Source organism: Syngnathus leptorhynchus, chromosome 16 (assembly GCF_054491065.1).
Source record: "Syngnathus leptorhynchus isolate UIUO chromosome 16, UIUO_Slep, whole genome shotgun sequence".
Taxonomy (NCBI): Eukaryota; Metazoa; Chordata; class Actinopteri; order Syngnathiformes; family Syngnathidae; genus Syngnathus; species Syngnathus leptorhynchus.
In genome coordinates this window covers 5,352,386-5,365,147 of record NC_141210.1, presented here as the reverse complement: position 1 = coordinate 5,365,147, position 12,762 = coordinate 5,352,386, and the positions used below count along the sequence as shown (strand labels likewise).

The 12,762-nt window shown below is 44.9% G+C and overlaps 1 protein-coding gene across 13 annotated transcripts in view; it reads left to right on the top strand.

Annotated features, from left to right (window-relative positions):
- The window catches only part of LOC147044338 (SRC kinase signaling inhibitor 1-like), a 58,648-nt gene that overhangs the window by 11,227 nt on the left and 34,659 nt on the right, over nucleotides 1-12,762 (top strand). For 12 of the 13 annotated variants that reach the window (XM_085934763.1, XM_085934762.1, XM_085934766.1 and 9 more), the window contains 2 exons: nucleotides 836-951; nucleotides 2,301-2,392. The gene's annotated coding sequence lies outside the window, so the exon portion shown is untranslated. Of the gene's footprint in view, nucleotides 1-415; nucleotides 531-835; nucleotides 952-2,300; nucleotides 2,393-12,762 lie in introns of those variants that run through there. The other variant, XM_085934758.1, reaches the window with a different exon arrangement.

Sequence of the window (12,762 nt, the reverse complement as noted above, 5' to 3'; positions counted from 1 at the left end):
CAATGAACGCCACCCAGGTGGATGCCGCTGCAGGGGGGGCGGCTCGTTTACCTGCCGCCAACATCACCGCTACAATAAACAAAACATTGCGGGGAGCCGAGCCAGCATTAAGGAAATTCAAAAGAATCATGAGGATAGTTTGAGATCAATTTATAGAGGTGCCAATTTTCTGGAAATATTTACTCTTGGAATTATTTGTGTAGTATTTTCTTGAAAGACTGGCGTCAATCTGCAAGAATATGTTTTGACGGTCATGTTAATATGAAAATAATTTGTCTTCTTCCACCATAACGTGGCCATGTTGAAAATCAATTCGAGGGAGTTGCGCCATCTTGTGGTGTTAATACATTTTAGTGCTGCTTCACTGAAGCAGAGAGAAAAATAGTACACTAACGCTATGCCTTTTGCATACCACCAGGGGGAGCCCGCGTACCGCCATCACAGTTCTAGATGAAGTTAACAAGGGTTCTGTAGATTAGAGATGCCCAGACTTCCCCCCCCTCCCCCCCTTTGAGGGTCCGGAGGAGAGGGTAAGGGTCTTCACATGGGTCCTCCTAAATACTTGGGGGCCCCAGATCAGCGCCAATGCAACTCACCACTGCCCAGTAGGATGTAGCTGAATAGCCAAAATTATAGCCCCCCCCCCCCCCCCCCAGAAAAAACAAGATTTTGAATTCATGCAACTCTGCTGACTCACCATGCCAGTTACACAAAAATACATTTTCACATGTGCACTCAATGTACTGAACTATACTGTACAGATGATCTATGCTTTTGTTCCCCCCCTCTCCTGCAGACCGCTCACCCTCCTTCTCTCGCTCTGTCTGTATTTCAGGTGGCCAATCCTCCAAAGAGTTGTTACCTTGGAAACGCCACCCTATGTATTTATAGAGCGCCACACTGCGAAAAGAGAGCAGTGGGCAGAGTGTTGCTGAGGGTCCTTTTCAGCAGGTACAGTGCTAGGCCTCTTCTCAAACATGACAATTGTAGGACAGTACACATCACTCCGGATCAATTTGACCACCGAGGAGAATCTAAATTAATCCGAAAAGATATGCAGCGTCACACTCTGCTTCCCTTGCGTGACCTTTTCGGGGTGGGGATCTTTCTGTGAGATGTCACAAATATTCATACCACAGCATATTCCCAAAATGTCTTTTAAGATCAAACGGCAACCATTTCTGCCAATGTTAAGAGTTGCTGTATAGCTTGCAGGGTGACATGCATTTGTTTGGCTTGCAGAAAAAGCACAGAAGGTGCTCAGCGTCGTGCCTTGTCCTTAACACCCACACGCACACACGCTAACATACACGCTCACACGATGTGCGGAGTCCGCGAGTCCACCATTGGCCATAACATAAAGGCAAGTCATCTCCAGCCGCTCACGTAGCCATGGCAACACAGGCCATAGCAGGTGATTGGCAGTGGACTGAGGCCTTTTGGTTTCACGCCATGGCAGAAATGTATTGTAGTCGTGGAGTAATTGCTGTTTGGTTTTTTTTGTTAGTTGTCAGTTAACGCTTGCTTTGACTCATTTCCTCGGGGAGGTTCAAACCGCTACAACGCACACGCATGCCAAGGAGAAGAAAATAAACCGGCATAAAGCAGCGTGCAATTTCATGGCAGTTATATTATCTAAAGTGCATGCTGGGAAATAAAATTGCACTTTTAACGGCCAGCGTGCAATATGCACCATTTAAAAGCCACAGCGAGTGTTGAGCATTCTTTGAGTTTGATCGCAATTGTGTATTATATTCAATTTATTGGATATCTATATGGTTTAAATATGGGTTTCAATTTTTGCTTTCAATACTGTATCGTTGCAGTGAGCTCCCACAGAAACAATTGCGACCCAGCTTTTGTTTACCGTAGACACGAGGCCTTGTTTTTAAATAAAGCGCTGTGTATGCCCGGCTGATTATTATTTATTTGACATTCTTTGCTATAAAATCTAAAGTACAGTTTCACCAGAGCCACTAGATAAAGCTGCGTGTGTTTGGTGTTTGCTTACTTTACATCCCATGAAATGGACCGATAAAAAGTGCCTCAGCTGGGGAGTGAGGCAACCAAAGGCTGGAAATACAGCAACATTTTGTTTCTTGTTAGCCACCTAATTATGAAGTTAATCATGTTTTATCGCAGAGAGATGTTCATTGCCGGGCTGCGTTCGCTCATGACCCACGGGAATGCTCGCTAGCTGCGCCCTTAAGGGTTATTGCTGCTAATTTATGCTCGATACATCTCAAGTTAAACACAAGTCAGTGAATGCAACAATTTAATGCAACAACTCTCATTTGCAGGGATGTTTTGGCTTGGCCTACTTTTTCGAGGAACGTCCCTGCAGACTGAAAGGAAGGTGCCTATGGACCAGCTGGACGTGCTGGACAAACTGGTATGTGTTGTGTAATTGATGCGCGGTGTGAGCATCCATTATTCATCCGTTCTGGTCGTGAATCGGCTCGCATCCGCTTTTATCTAGCCATCTTCTGACATTTCACTTTTTCCCTCTTCCTCAGTCGCCGGTTATTACCTTCAATGGTGTGCGGCAAACAAACAAAATAGGCGCTGCTCGTTTATTATTATTTATTGTTATTTGCCAACGGTTTGACAGCAGTTGACACTTGTAGCTTATAGACACCCCCTGTTGTTTACATTTTTTTATTACAACAATAAAACATGCAAAAATGTATATTTATATTTAGATCTATTAGCCTTGATGTGATGCGGAATATTAACAGGATGTCTTTATCCCACATTTCCGTCAGTGCCTTTTAAATAGAATTCATTGAGGTAGCATATTTCAGTGATTTTGTGCATTCTCACAGTATTATTGGTCAACATGTGTTGCTCCACTGTTTGTGTCCATTGTTGCTTCTGAAACCAAACTGCGACTATAGATGCTAATTGTTTTGCATTGTTAGCATCAAGCTAAACAGACTCTACCACTAGGCAAAACTCTTAAAATGCAAAATTAGGTTCTTTTTTTTTGTTTGGTTTTCTTAGTCTGACAGTCGGCTTCAACTGGGAGTGTAATTAAACAGCTTTAAGTCACTTTGTTCAGTTCTTGCCAAAGTATTGCTTATTGAGAAGTGAGTCAGCGCCCACGTCTGGTGTGATGAATAACAGTGTGAGTGTTGGTTATTTAACTTGACACCCACGTGCCTCCGTCCTGGTGTTCACCATTTATGCAGGAAGGCTTTGATATTACTTCCAAAGGCGGAGAAATTGCCTTTGTCTCATTTTATTTGTTCCAAAATGCTGATGTAGCATTTGACACATTTGGATTATATTGAGTCATAATAACCGAGTGATTGCTTGCGAACGTGCACCTCCACTGGTTTCCCTGCCGATTCAGCGCCACGTCTCTCTCGGATCCCCGACGCAGCCTCGTCCATTAGTTGGTGTTGTCTTTTTTATATTTCGAGCAACCGTCCCCTGTGTTCTACCCAGATTTTGGTGTATTGCCTTTGCCCACTGTCAGCATCTTCATTTTTTGCCCACCCTGCCTTTGAGCTCAATGAGCGTCATGTCTTGGCACCTCATATCGTGGCGCCTGTGTCTTTAAGAGAGAAAGTACAATGCTTGATGTGGAAACAGAGGGGAGCCAGAGAGAGAGGAACGTGTGAAATTATCAACATTTGTGCTTCCTTTCGCAAGCTGTGTGCTGAGGCTCTGTGCACCGGCATGCACCCTCTCCTAAGAATTTTGAAGAGCACGCCCCCTCCCTCTCTCTCTTGCTCTCTCACACACTCTCTCTCTCTCTTACTCGCTTCCCCCCCCACCCTATCCCCACCTCCCACCAGGGCGCTCCCTTACACACACCCATACACACACACACGCACACACATTCACACACACACATGCACACACATTCACACGCACACACACACTGCTGTCGGGGAGCGCCGTCGCTGGACCGCGGCCATCTCGGCAAAGGGAGTCCGAGCGAGGGCGAAGGGACAAAAGGGGAAGGAAGCGGGAGCGGAGCGACTGGAAGCAGGAGCCCGGCCGGCGCGAGGTGAAGGCGCGACCTTTACGTGGAACAAAAAAGGAGGCGGCAACGAGGAAAGGGGAAACGCGATCACTGTCACGGCTGCAGCGCTCCTTGACGCAGCATGGGCAATGCACCATCCCAAGGCATGTCAAACCCTCTGCTTTTTATTTGATGTGTGTGGTGTGCGATTCAACCTGCTGATTGTCACACTGTTTAAGATGGGGGCAGGGCCGCACCGTAGGAGAGCGATGCTGGATGCAGGTGGTGCGGGTGAAGCTCAGTTTGGGTTAGAGGTGCTTGAGTTGAGGAGGGGGGGGGGGGTGTTTGAGCACAATGTGGTTGTAAGCAGGTGGTGCTTGTGTGTGTGCAGGTGTGTTTGACCAGAAAAAGCTTTACGGGAGCGGTTCTTTATCAGGTGGTGAGAGGAAAGACGGCCGAAGAGTCATAGTGTGATTAAGGAGACTTTTTCTCCAGAGGCCATGTGGCGAAGGCTATTTTCTAATGCATGAATGTTCAGGTCAACCTTGATTTCTTCTATCATCCAGTACTTTTTCATCCATTTCAGTACCTTTCATTCTCAGTCAGGTGCACGCTGTAGGTGTTACAATGACAAAATTAAATCGAAGGTCGCAGTGTGCCTTAATGAGGATGCCGATAGTCCGAATGGTTGCTGTTTGTAGTAGATGGAGCCAAAATGGATGGAACAATAACTTATGCGGTCAAAACAATCATGTAGTTTTGGCTTTTTGCTAATGATAATTTAGCACCCATTTTGGGCTGCTATAACCTTTTTTAATAATGGACTAAACAAACTGCAGCAACACGTGCAGACAGACAATATGACCGTACTGTCATGTATTTTTGATCCTCGCCGAAGAATGACTAATATTAGTGCCGTACTGATGTTTCCAACACATTTGGATTATGTAGATCACTTTTTACGGGCAGTTCTGGCAGCCTTGTTCTTTTTGGTTGCTCCGCTTTACACTTTTGGCAGTGCATGAACAGTCTCGTCGCATGATAGAGTCATATTGGCCATTAAGCGGATTTATGACGTGTTCATTGGGCGCCACGCACTCAGTGGTTCAACCATTTAGTGCCGATCCAAATTAGGACTGCTCGGCCATTCTCCTTTCATTGGGGTCCATTCAAGGACGCACAGAGAGGAGGGAAAAGCACAGAGGGGTGCGTGGGGGGTGTGCGAAAGTGAACAACAATTGGCACACTGCGTGAGGATTCAAAGACTTCATCCTCAACCGTCATTTAGGCGGACAGTTGAGTGGGCCCGGAGGGGAGGAGATGATCGGACTGAAAGGAAGTTTAAAAGAACGCGAAAGCAAGAAAGGCTAGGACGAGCTGAGCGGCGCCAAGACGCCGAGGGTCTCATCGGTGGCGGCGCGGCGGAATAAGGTCATCATTTAGAAAGCTCGTAAGTGCTCAACAGCCCCTAAAATCTTTTATTTCGTCTCAGCGAGGGAAATACATTTTTTGCTTCTGTCTCATTTGGGAGCTTAGCGGGGTCACGTTCAGGTGACGGCCGACTTAAGCGTGTTTCGACCTTTTTGCACTCTGCAGTTTATTTGATTTCATGCTTTATTACGCTAAAGCCTTGTGTCTGTCACAACAGATTTGGCGCCTCCGCGCTTTATTTGGGAACGGCTCAAAGCCTAAATGTTCTAAAACGTGTCATGTTGTGCCTGAACATTCTCATACACCAGGCAACATTTAACCCATTTTTTAAGACACCCTGGGTCAAACAATACAATAATCCCGATCCACAACTTTCAAGCACCACTGGTGGCAATTAAGCGCAATTAGTTGAACATGGCTAATCTTCCACAAGCCCCCCCGCCCCCCCCGGAGCAAGCCGGGTTCCAAACGGCCGACGGAAGTAAGCCCATTAGACGTCACGCTACCAGGCTCGAGCGACGGAGTAGCGGAAAAGCCGAGCGGAGCGTTAAAAGCCGACGACGGCTCACGCTGGCGACGATGATGCCATTGTGCACACACGACTGATCTGGCTAACCTTCACGTTCATCTCTTTTTTAAATCTCTCTATCCCATTCCGCAGTGACACTTGTAGTTTTAAAAAAAGAAAAAAATTGTCTTTATGTGTGGATATTGTTGTAGTCACATTCAATACCATCGCACAAATAAACGCGTGATTCAATTAACACCGGCTAGAAAGTGTCCCCCCCTAAATTTTAAAACGTACTGCTTTTAACGGCACTATTATTTTATGTTGTCCAAACATTGTAATCAATCGCGCCAAATCAACTGAAACTGGGATTTACTAGCGATTCTCCCATTTATTGCACTTTTAATTACAAACACTGTTTCGCAAGCGCACTAGTTTGCATCTTCATCAGTTACCCTTCACTTGGCCTGAGGACATTCTTAAATCCCACTTATTTTTTTTTTCTATCTTCTGCTTTTCCTCAGCCAAGTGTCCTTAGATGTTTATCCAGCGCGCATAAACAGCAAAGCTTTTATTTTCAAGACTGATCATCTCAAGTCGACTGCCATCAGCGTGTTTTCGCTTATTGGCCGCCGCGCACCTGCTCCTTCCCCATGCACAAAGAATCCGCCGGCTCTGCCTTTTGATTGGCTGGCGATGATGCAATGTTTCACGGCAGGCGCCGGCAGCCAGTCCCTCTGTTTTCGACGCATGTCAGATAGTAATTGACCCTTTTGGGAGCAGCGTTGTGAGATGAAATCTGTTAGTCATGCGCAAATGAATAAGACATATATTCGGTTGGCTCGTGTTGTAACTTTTACTTTTATGCCTGCTGTAGTTTTTTCATTTTATTTTTTTACACACGTCCATGACGTCTAATTAACATACAGCGCCTATAGTCTCAAGCTTATTAATCATTTAATATTTTTTATCCTCCATTCATTTATCTTTTTCTTCACCGCTCACGCCGCACCTCTGTGTGCGCGCAGTGATGACAGATAAAGAATGCAATAATTAGAACACTTGTCATTACTGTTGCATCATCACTATGGCCGTTTGTTAGCAGCATTTTGTTGGCGGCGAATGTGTCATTAAGCATCAAGCGTCAAGTCAAAGCAATTTCTTCTTATTTATTACAGTCATTATCAACCAGGATTGACATGAAATTCCTTTTTTTTTTTTAATGGACTTTGACAAATTGACCTCCACCATATGCGGACTGAATTTGTAAAGCTCGGTTGCATTAGTTAACAGTCCATCACCTTTTGTGTTGACGTTTGGCAGATTTCTAGTGATCCTGAGGCTTCGGGTCAATATACTGTATGGACGAAAGAGACCAACCTCATGCTAGGCTACCAAAATGGCACCATCTTTGAAATGGCAAACTGAGAATATTGATTGCCAGATTATGATCTAAAAATAAAGCTTGTCATTTTCTTGTAGTATTGTCCACCCCCCTGTTACTGTGCGGTGTTCCGCTTCTGACGTTATGTCACGCTGGTTTTCCTCACCTGGTCGAGAACTACTTCCTGGTCTCTGTTCTGCCGAGCAAGGCAATCGTGAGCGCTCACTAAGAGAACAAAGAGCGATGAGCCAAGCGGCGCTTTTGGAGGAAATGAGCTTGGCGACGTTAGCGAGGCGCTGGCACAAGTGTTAATAGTACCCCCCCCCCCCCCCCCCCCCCTCTGCAATGGTTCCCTCCTACGTTCTACCTCTTATCAACTCTGATTTTCATTCCCCAGATGCTCTGGCAGGAATATAAAACAGGCTGCACAGGCGCTGATGATTCGGGGCCCAGATTAGCCTCCTTCTGTTCCCAACTGGATCCAACTTCTCACTTATTGAATTCTGGTTCTACACTGGTCCACCTCGCCTCGTTCTCTCGATTGTCTCGCTCGATTCATCGGACTCCGTAACCTGAAATCCCCAAAGTGACGCTGATGAAGAATCACTTTACAAATCTTCCTTCCCGTTATCTCAACTGCCTTTGGGCTAGAGAGAGAATTTAGATTTTCATTCTGCATCCCTGTTAGCGTTTAAACCAGCACCGTGATTCTTTTTTTATGTGCTTTTCCTTCTCCAGATCAATATTTGAGTCTCTGCAGCAAAGCTTTGCAAGAACCTGCTTACAGTTTAGCTTTGATTTGAAAGGTTTGTTGGCTGATATGTTGATTTGGAGAAGGTGGATAAATATTAAAATCCCAAAATATTAAAACCAATGTAGGGTGAAGATGAGCAAGGAATGTATTGGTACCCGGCGCAATTCAAATCAGGCACTTCGACCTGCAGAGTAAATCTAGCCGATAGAAAGACAAAAAAACGAAAATCCATGTCGGGCATCTCTTTAACACCCCCCCCCAAAAAAAATCCATGTTGTTTTTGCAAAGTGGTGAAGCAGTCCAGGACTTTCAACACAGTCTTCCAGTTGATCAGGCGCAACATCGCATGCGAAGTCGGCGGCCGCGCCCGACCCAACTGCCACAAACTATCAGGGCTGTGACTATGAAAAGGTCACATCCTTCTTCCTCGCCTCCCCTTGAGACCGACCTGTTCTCTTTTTAGTCCATCCTGCGCTCGATGCCTCACCATCGATCAGCCGGCTCGCGTTCATCTCCTAGTCCGATGTGTTAATGGCAAAAGCATGGCTCTCACGCCTGTGTGTGGCATTGACATTTTTTTTAAACATTGCCAGGGAGCATGGAAAAAAAAAAAAGACAGGTAGAAGAAATATCATCTGCCGCTGAGATTTTCTCAGGGCTGTATAAGGATTCGCATTTTTTCTTGTATCTGCAATCTCGTGAGGCTTATTTATTACGGTTGGTGTTTGTTTGTCACAAACTATGTTTTTGCAAAGTAAAATGTCGCATTTTGAGTGTGGCTGGAACAGATTAATATCATTTCCATTCATTTCAATAGGGAAAGGGAATTTGAGATACACGGTGACTTCCAATTCTTTTCATGGCTATACGATTTAATCGTTCGCCGGTCTTTTCATCAGCCACTTCAGCACGACCTCTTCGATTCAATACAAGGAGGTAATCACAGCCAAGCTACAAGGATCTTTGAAGGTCGTCACATTGCGCTGATATTCCCTTTTCCAGTTCTTCTTCCTTCCCTTCTGTGGCTTTATGCAAAGGCATCCATCCGCCGGCGCCTAACAATGAACAAATTTCATTGTCACACCTTCAGCCTTCCTCCGAGCTGAAAGGAGGGCGGGCGCCATGATCCCGCGGACGAACCAGTGGGTGTCTACGACAATAGCGGAACATCGTGTTTGTTATTCCGTCCGTTGTTGCCGTGTCTGTATTCATCATCTGTCTCCTCCTTAATATCTGACGTGTTCATCTGGAGAGAATATAATGGCACAAAAGCTCGGCTGGACTGAGGTCACGTTGTGGTACGTCGAGGAGACTTCCACGAGATATGTTTTCGCTAGAACGAAGAATGGAACGAGCGTACGTCGAAAGCCAAAGAATTTTTTTGAGCTTCTTTTTGGTCCTGATAATGACATAGAATATCTCAAGCGGGATGGTAGATAGAAATATAGCATCCAGTGTGTTTAATGCTCCCTGACAAGTGGATCGTTGCATTAGCGACAGCGCTTGTTTATGGAATTGCCTCACGGCGTTGCAAACACTCATTGCATGTAGCCCGCCTGAGATAAACGGCCGCGATGGGTCTGACGGGGGGAAGAGGGGGGCGGGGTGCAAGTCTGTCAGGAACGGGAGAGAGGCCTGACACATCTGAGAGGAAAATAATCTGCCGCCCGAAGATGGTGATTTGGTTTCAGGCTACAATCAGCGCACGTTTGGATGTTTTGCTTTCCTTGACGCCATATCGGGACGGACGCGCTGTTTGATTGACTAAACTTTGTCACATACGTGTCACATGCTAAGGCGCTAGCTCCCCTCCTGCCGTTACTAGGAAACAGGAGTCGTGTGGAAATGCGGGAGACCGGTGGAGAGGTGTAATATGATGACGCCCAGCCGCCCTCTGGGGGTTCAAATCCCAAATAAACCTTTGACATCGAATACATTTTCGAGTCTTCGGTGGCTTTTTGACTATTGTCGTTTCTCTGGGTGGCTTATTTTTATTTTTATTCCTTGTCTCCCTGAATCTCAAAAACTCACAGCATTGTGCATTCCCTTTTGTGTTCTTAGTAGCTTTGTGAAAACAAAGTTTTCCAGTGCGTAACAACTGACTCATCTGTTGTTTGCTTCCTCGTGTTTGATGTTCAGATACTGTTAGGAAATATTTTGAGCATTGTTGCTTTGGCTCGTCCGGTCTTTTGTTTTTAGTTAGGGACACAACCAAGTTCACGCTGGCAAATCCCCAATGAATCGTTACGCTCCACCACTTAGACGCTCATCGTCGCATAATCACTATTTAGCATCTAATAAATGTAAGTGGCTGCCGGCCCGGGCGAGTCTAACACAAATTGACACGAGCGCCGCAGCTCGCAGAGTCACCATCGACTGTCCTGATCTGTGTCACAGCCCGCCGGGTTCTATGATGTCGCACAATCGATCGGGACACAAAAGTCGCCACGCTTTCGTTACTCTCGTGCGTCTGGTTTTTTGAAACTTTTTACATCAAGTATTGACTCCAAAATGATTAAATAACCATAACTATGATGAAAATACAGTAGCATAGCGGGGCTTTGTGTTTCTCATAAAACACTGTACTGTGGAGACCAAAAAAATGCAAACATTGATTTTTGTCAGAATACTTTCAGTGCGCTGGTATTTCCACGGAACACGAGCCAAGGTTATAAAAGTTCTAGAGGTAGCGAGAGTTGTCGATTCATTTGTAAGTTGCTTGTTTACACCCCGGGTGCTTACTTGCACAGCATACAAATGTGAGTTCAATTTGAGTCTGCTTCTAAACTGCATTTTGTGTTTTTGTGTGTTGTTGGTGTTTGCTCAATGTTTTTGTGTGGCAATGACAGCCGCTACCTTTAAAAAAAAAAAAAAGATTTGTCGCATGCAAATAAGATGCTCGGCGGAGCGAGCGCCTGGAGAACTGATGTGCCGACCACTTGGGCTTTGCGATTCCTCTCCCCTTCTCGTATCGATCCGTGTCGCCGGGTGACATTTGCACCACTGAAGGCGATCGAGTGTGCAGATTAATCACATGTAATTGTTTGACGTGGCGCTTTAAGCAAAGGGAACATCATTTTTTTTTTTTTTTTTTTTTACTTTCTGCCTTCTCAAAGTGCTCCTGATGAACATCCTTCCTGCGTTGTCTGGCTTACCCATCCCATTACGGATCATTTCTGCCGTGACAGCACAGACTGACTCAGCATTAAAGTCATAATTAACCTCCTGAACTTGAATTAATATCATAGCAGCCCAGCTCACCCCGCGGACCACTCAGGTGTCTGGGGGGGTCACTACCTGCTGACTCTGTTGTAAATGAATGCCTTAGGCCATGACACTCCAATCTCATTTGCTCCTTTCCGCAAGTCAATGTGACTGACCGGAATTCATCCAGGACAACGTTTAATCAAATATAACTGGCTGAAGTTCACAAAGGCCAGTTTTTGATAAATGTGACTGACTGGAGTCACGACATGGAATCAAATACACCAGTGTTGAATATAACTGTACAGGTTAGGAAAAGCGATGGATTGATGGATGGAGAGCATCCAAGCTAGTGTTTAACGTGATTGACATGTTTCCGCTTCTTTGTGTCTTTGCACCTGCATCATTCAGCCGCCATCCTCAAATGACGCTTCCCGCTTGTGTCGCTTTAGTTGGCATGAAACTCCTCCATATGCTCTCGAGCTTCGGAAGCGTGCGCTCGCATGTTATCTTCGAGATGCGGAGGCGTAATCTCGTTGAAGATTTGACAGTCGCCGCCTCGTATTTTAGCCGTCTTGAGCCGAGCGCGGTGTCTATCGCCGGCGATCGGCGATCAAATTCTATATGTCTTGTGACAGCCGGGTGGTGAGGCAACATCACGAGGCTTGCATTTTCTGTCATGTTTGATGTTTTTCACTTACCGTCACTGTAACACTTTTTCGGGGTGTGGAAGAAATGGAAATACGTTGCAAGTTCACTTTGTGTTACCTTCCATTTTGGGGATTCACAGTTTTTGGTTGTTCATTTGATAATAATAGTAATAATAGTAAATTATAAATAATAATCTGATGTACATTTTAATTCATAAATTGTATTTATTTTTGTTCAACAAGTTAATTTATAACCCAATCCAAGTATTATCAACAATATAGCCAAATTAACTATACAGTACATTTTTAGAACATAAATGAATAATTATATTATGCAAAATTATATAAATGTGTCTAACATTTTTAATGTGTTTAATTATTTAAAAATAACAGCATCAATATAATCATAAATAAGTTTTGGATTAATAACAAGATAAAATGCTGTATAAATAGATGTACTGTAAATCAAAGTATTTGATTTAAAAAAAAAACCTCTAAATTGCTGCGCGTTGAGTGTTGTAGCGCTGTCGGCTAACCAATCAGGCAGCACCCTTATCCTCCTCCTCCTCTGGTGACTTTTGCCATCATTATTCCTCTACTCCAAACTCAAATAGGCCACTATAGTTTTTGCGTCTCTGTGTTTCTTTGGACATTTTCAGTCAATTAGTCTCAGCACTCCTCTTCCCAGCCTGCCGTGCTTCTCTCTCTCTCTCTCTTCATCCGAGTGCTCGACTTAGCATAATCAAACACTTGTGTGCTTGCTGCCTGTGCGTACACAATCCCCAGGCCCTTTGCTATTAGATGAACAGATTAGAGAAGCAGCTTGATGTCATGAAAAAAAATTGTTTGCTGGAATGA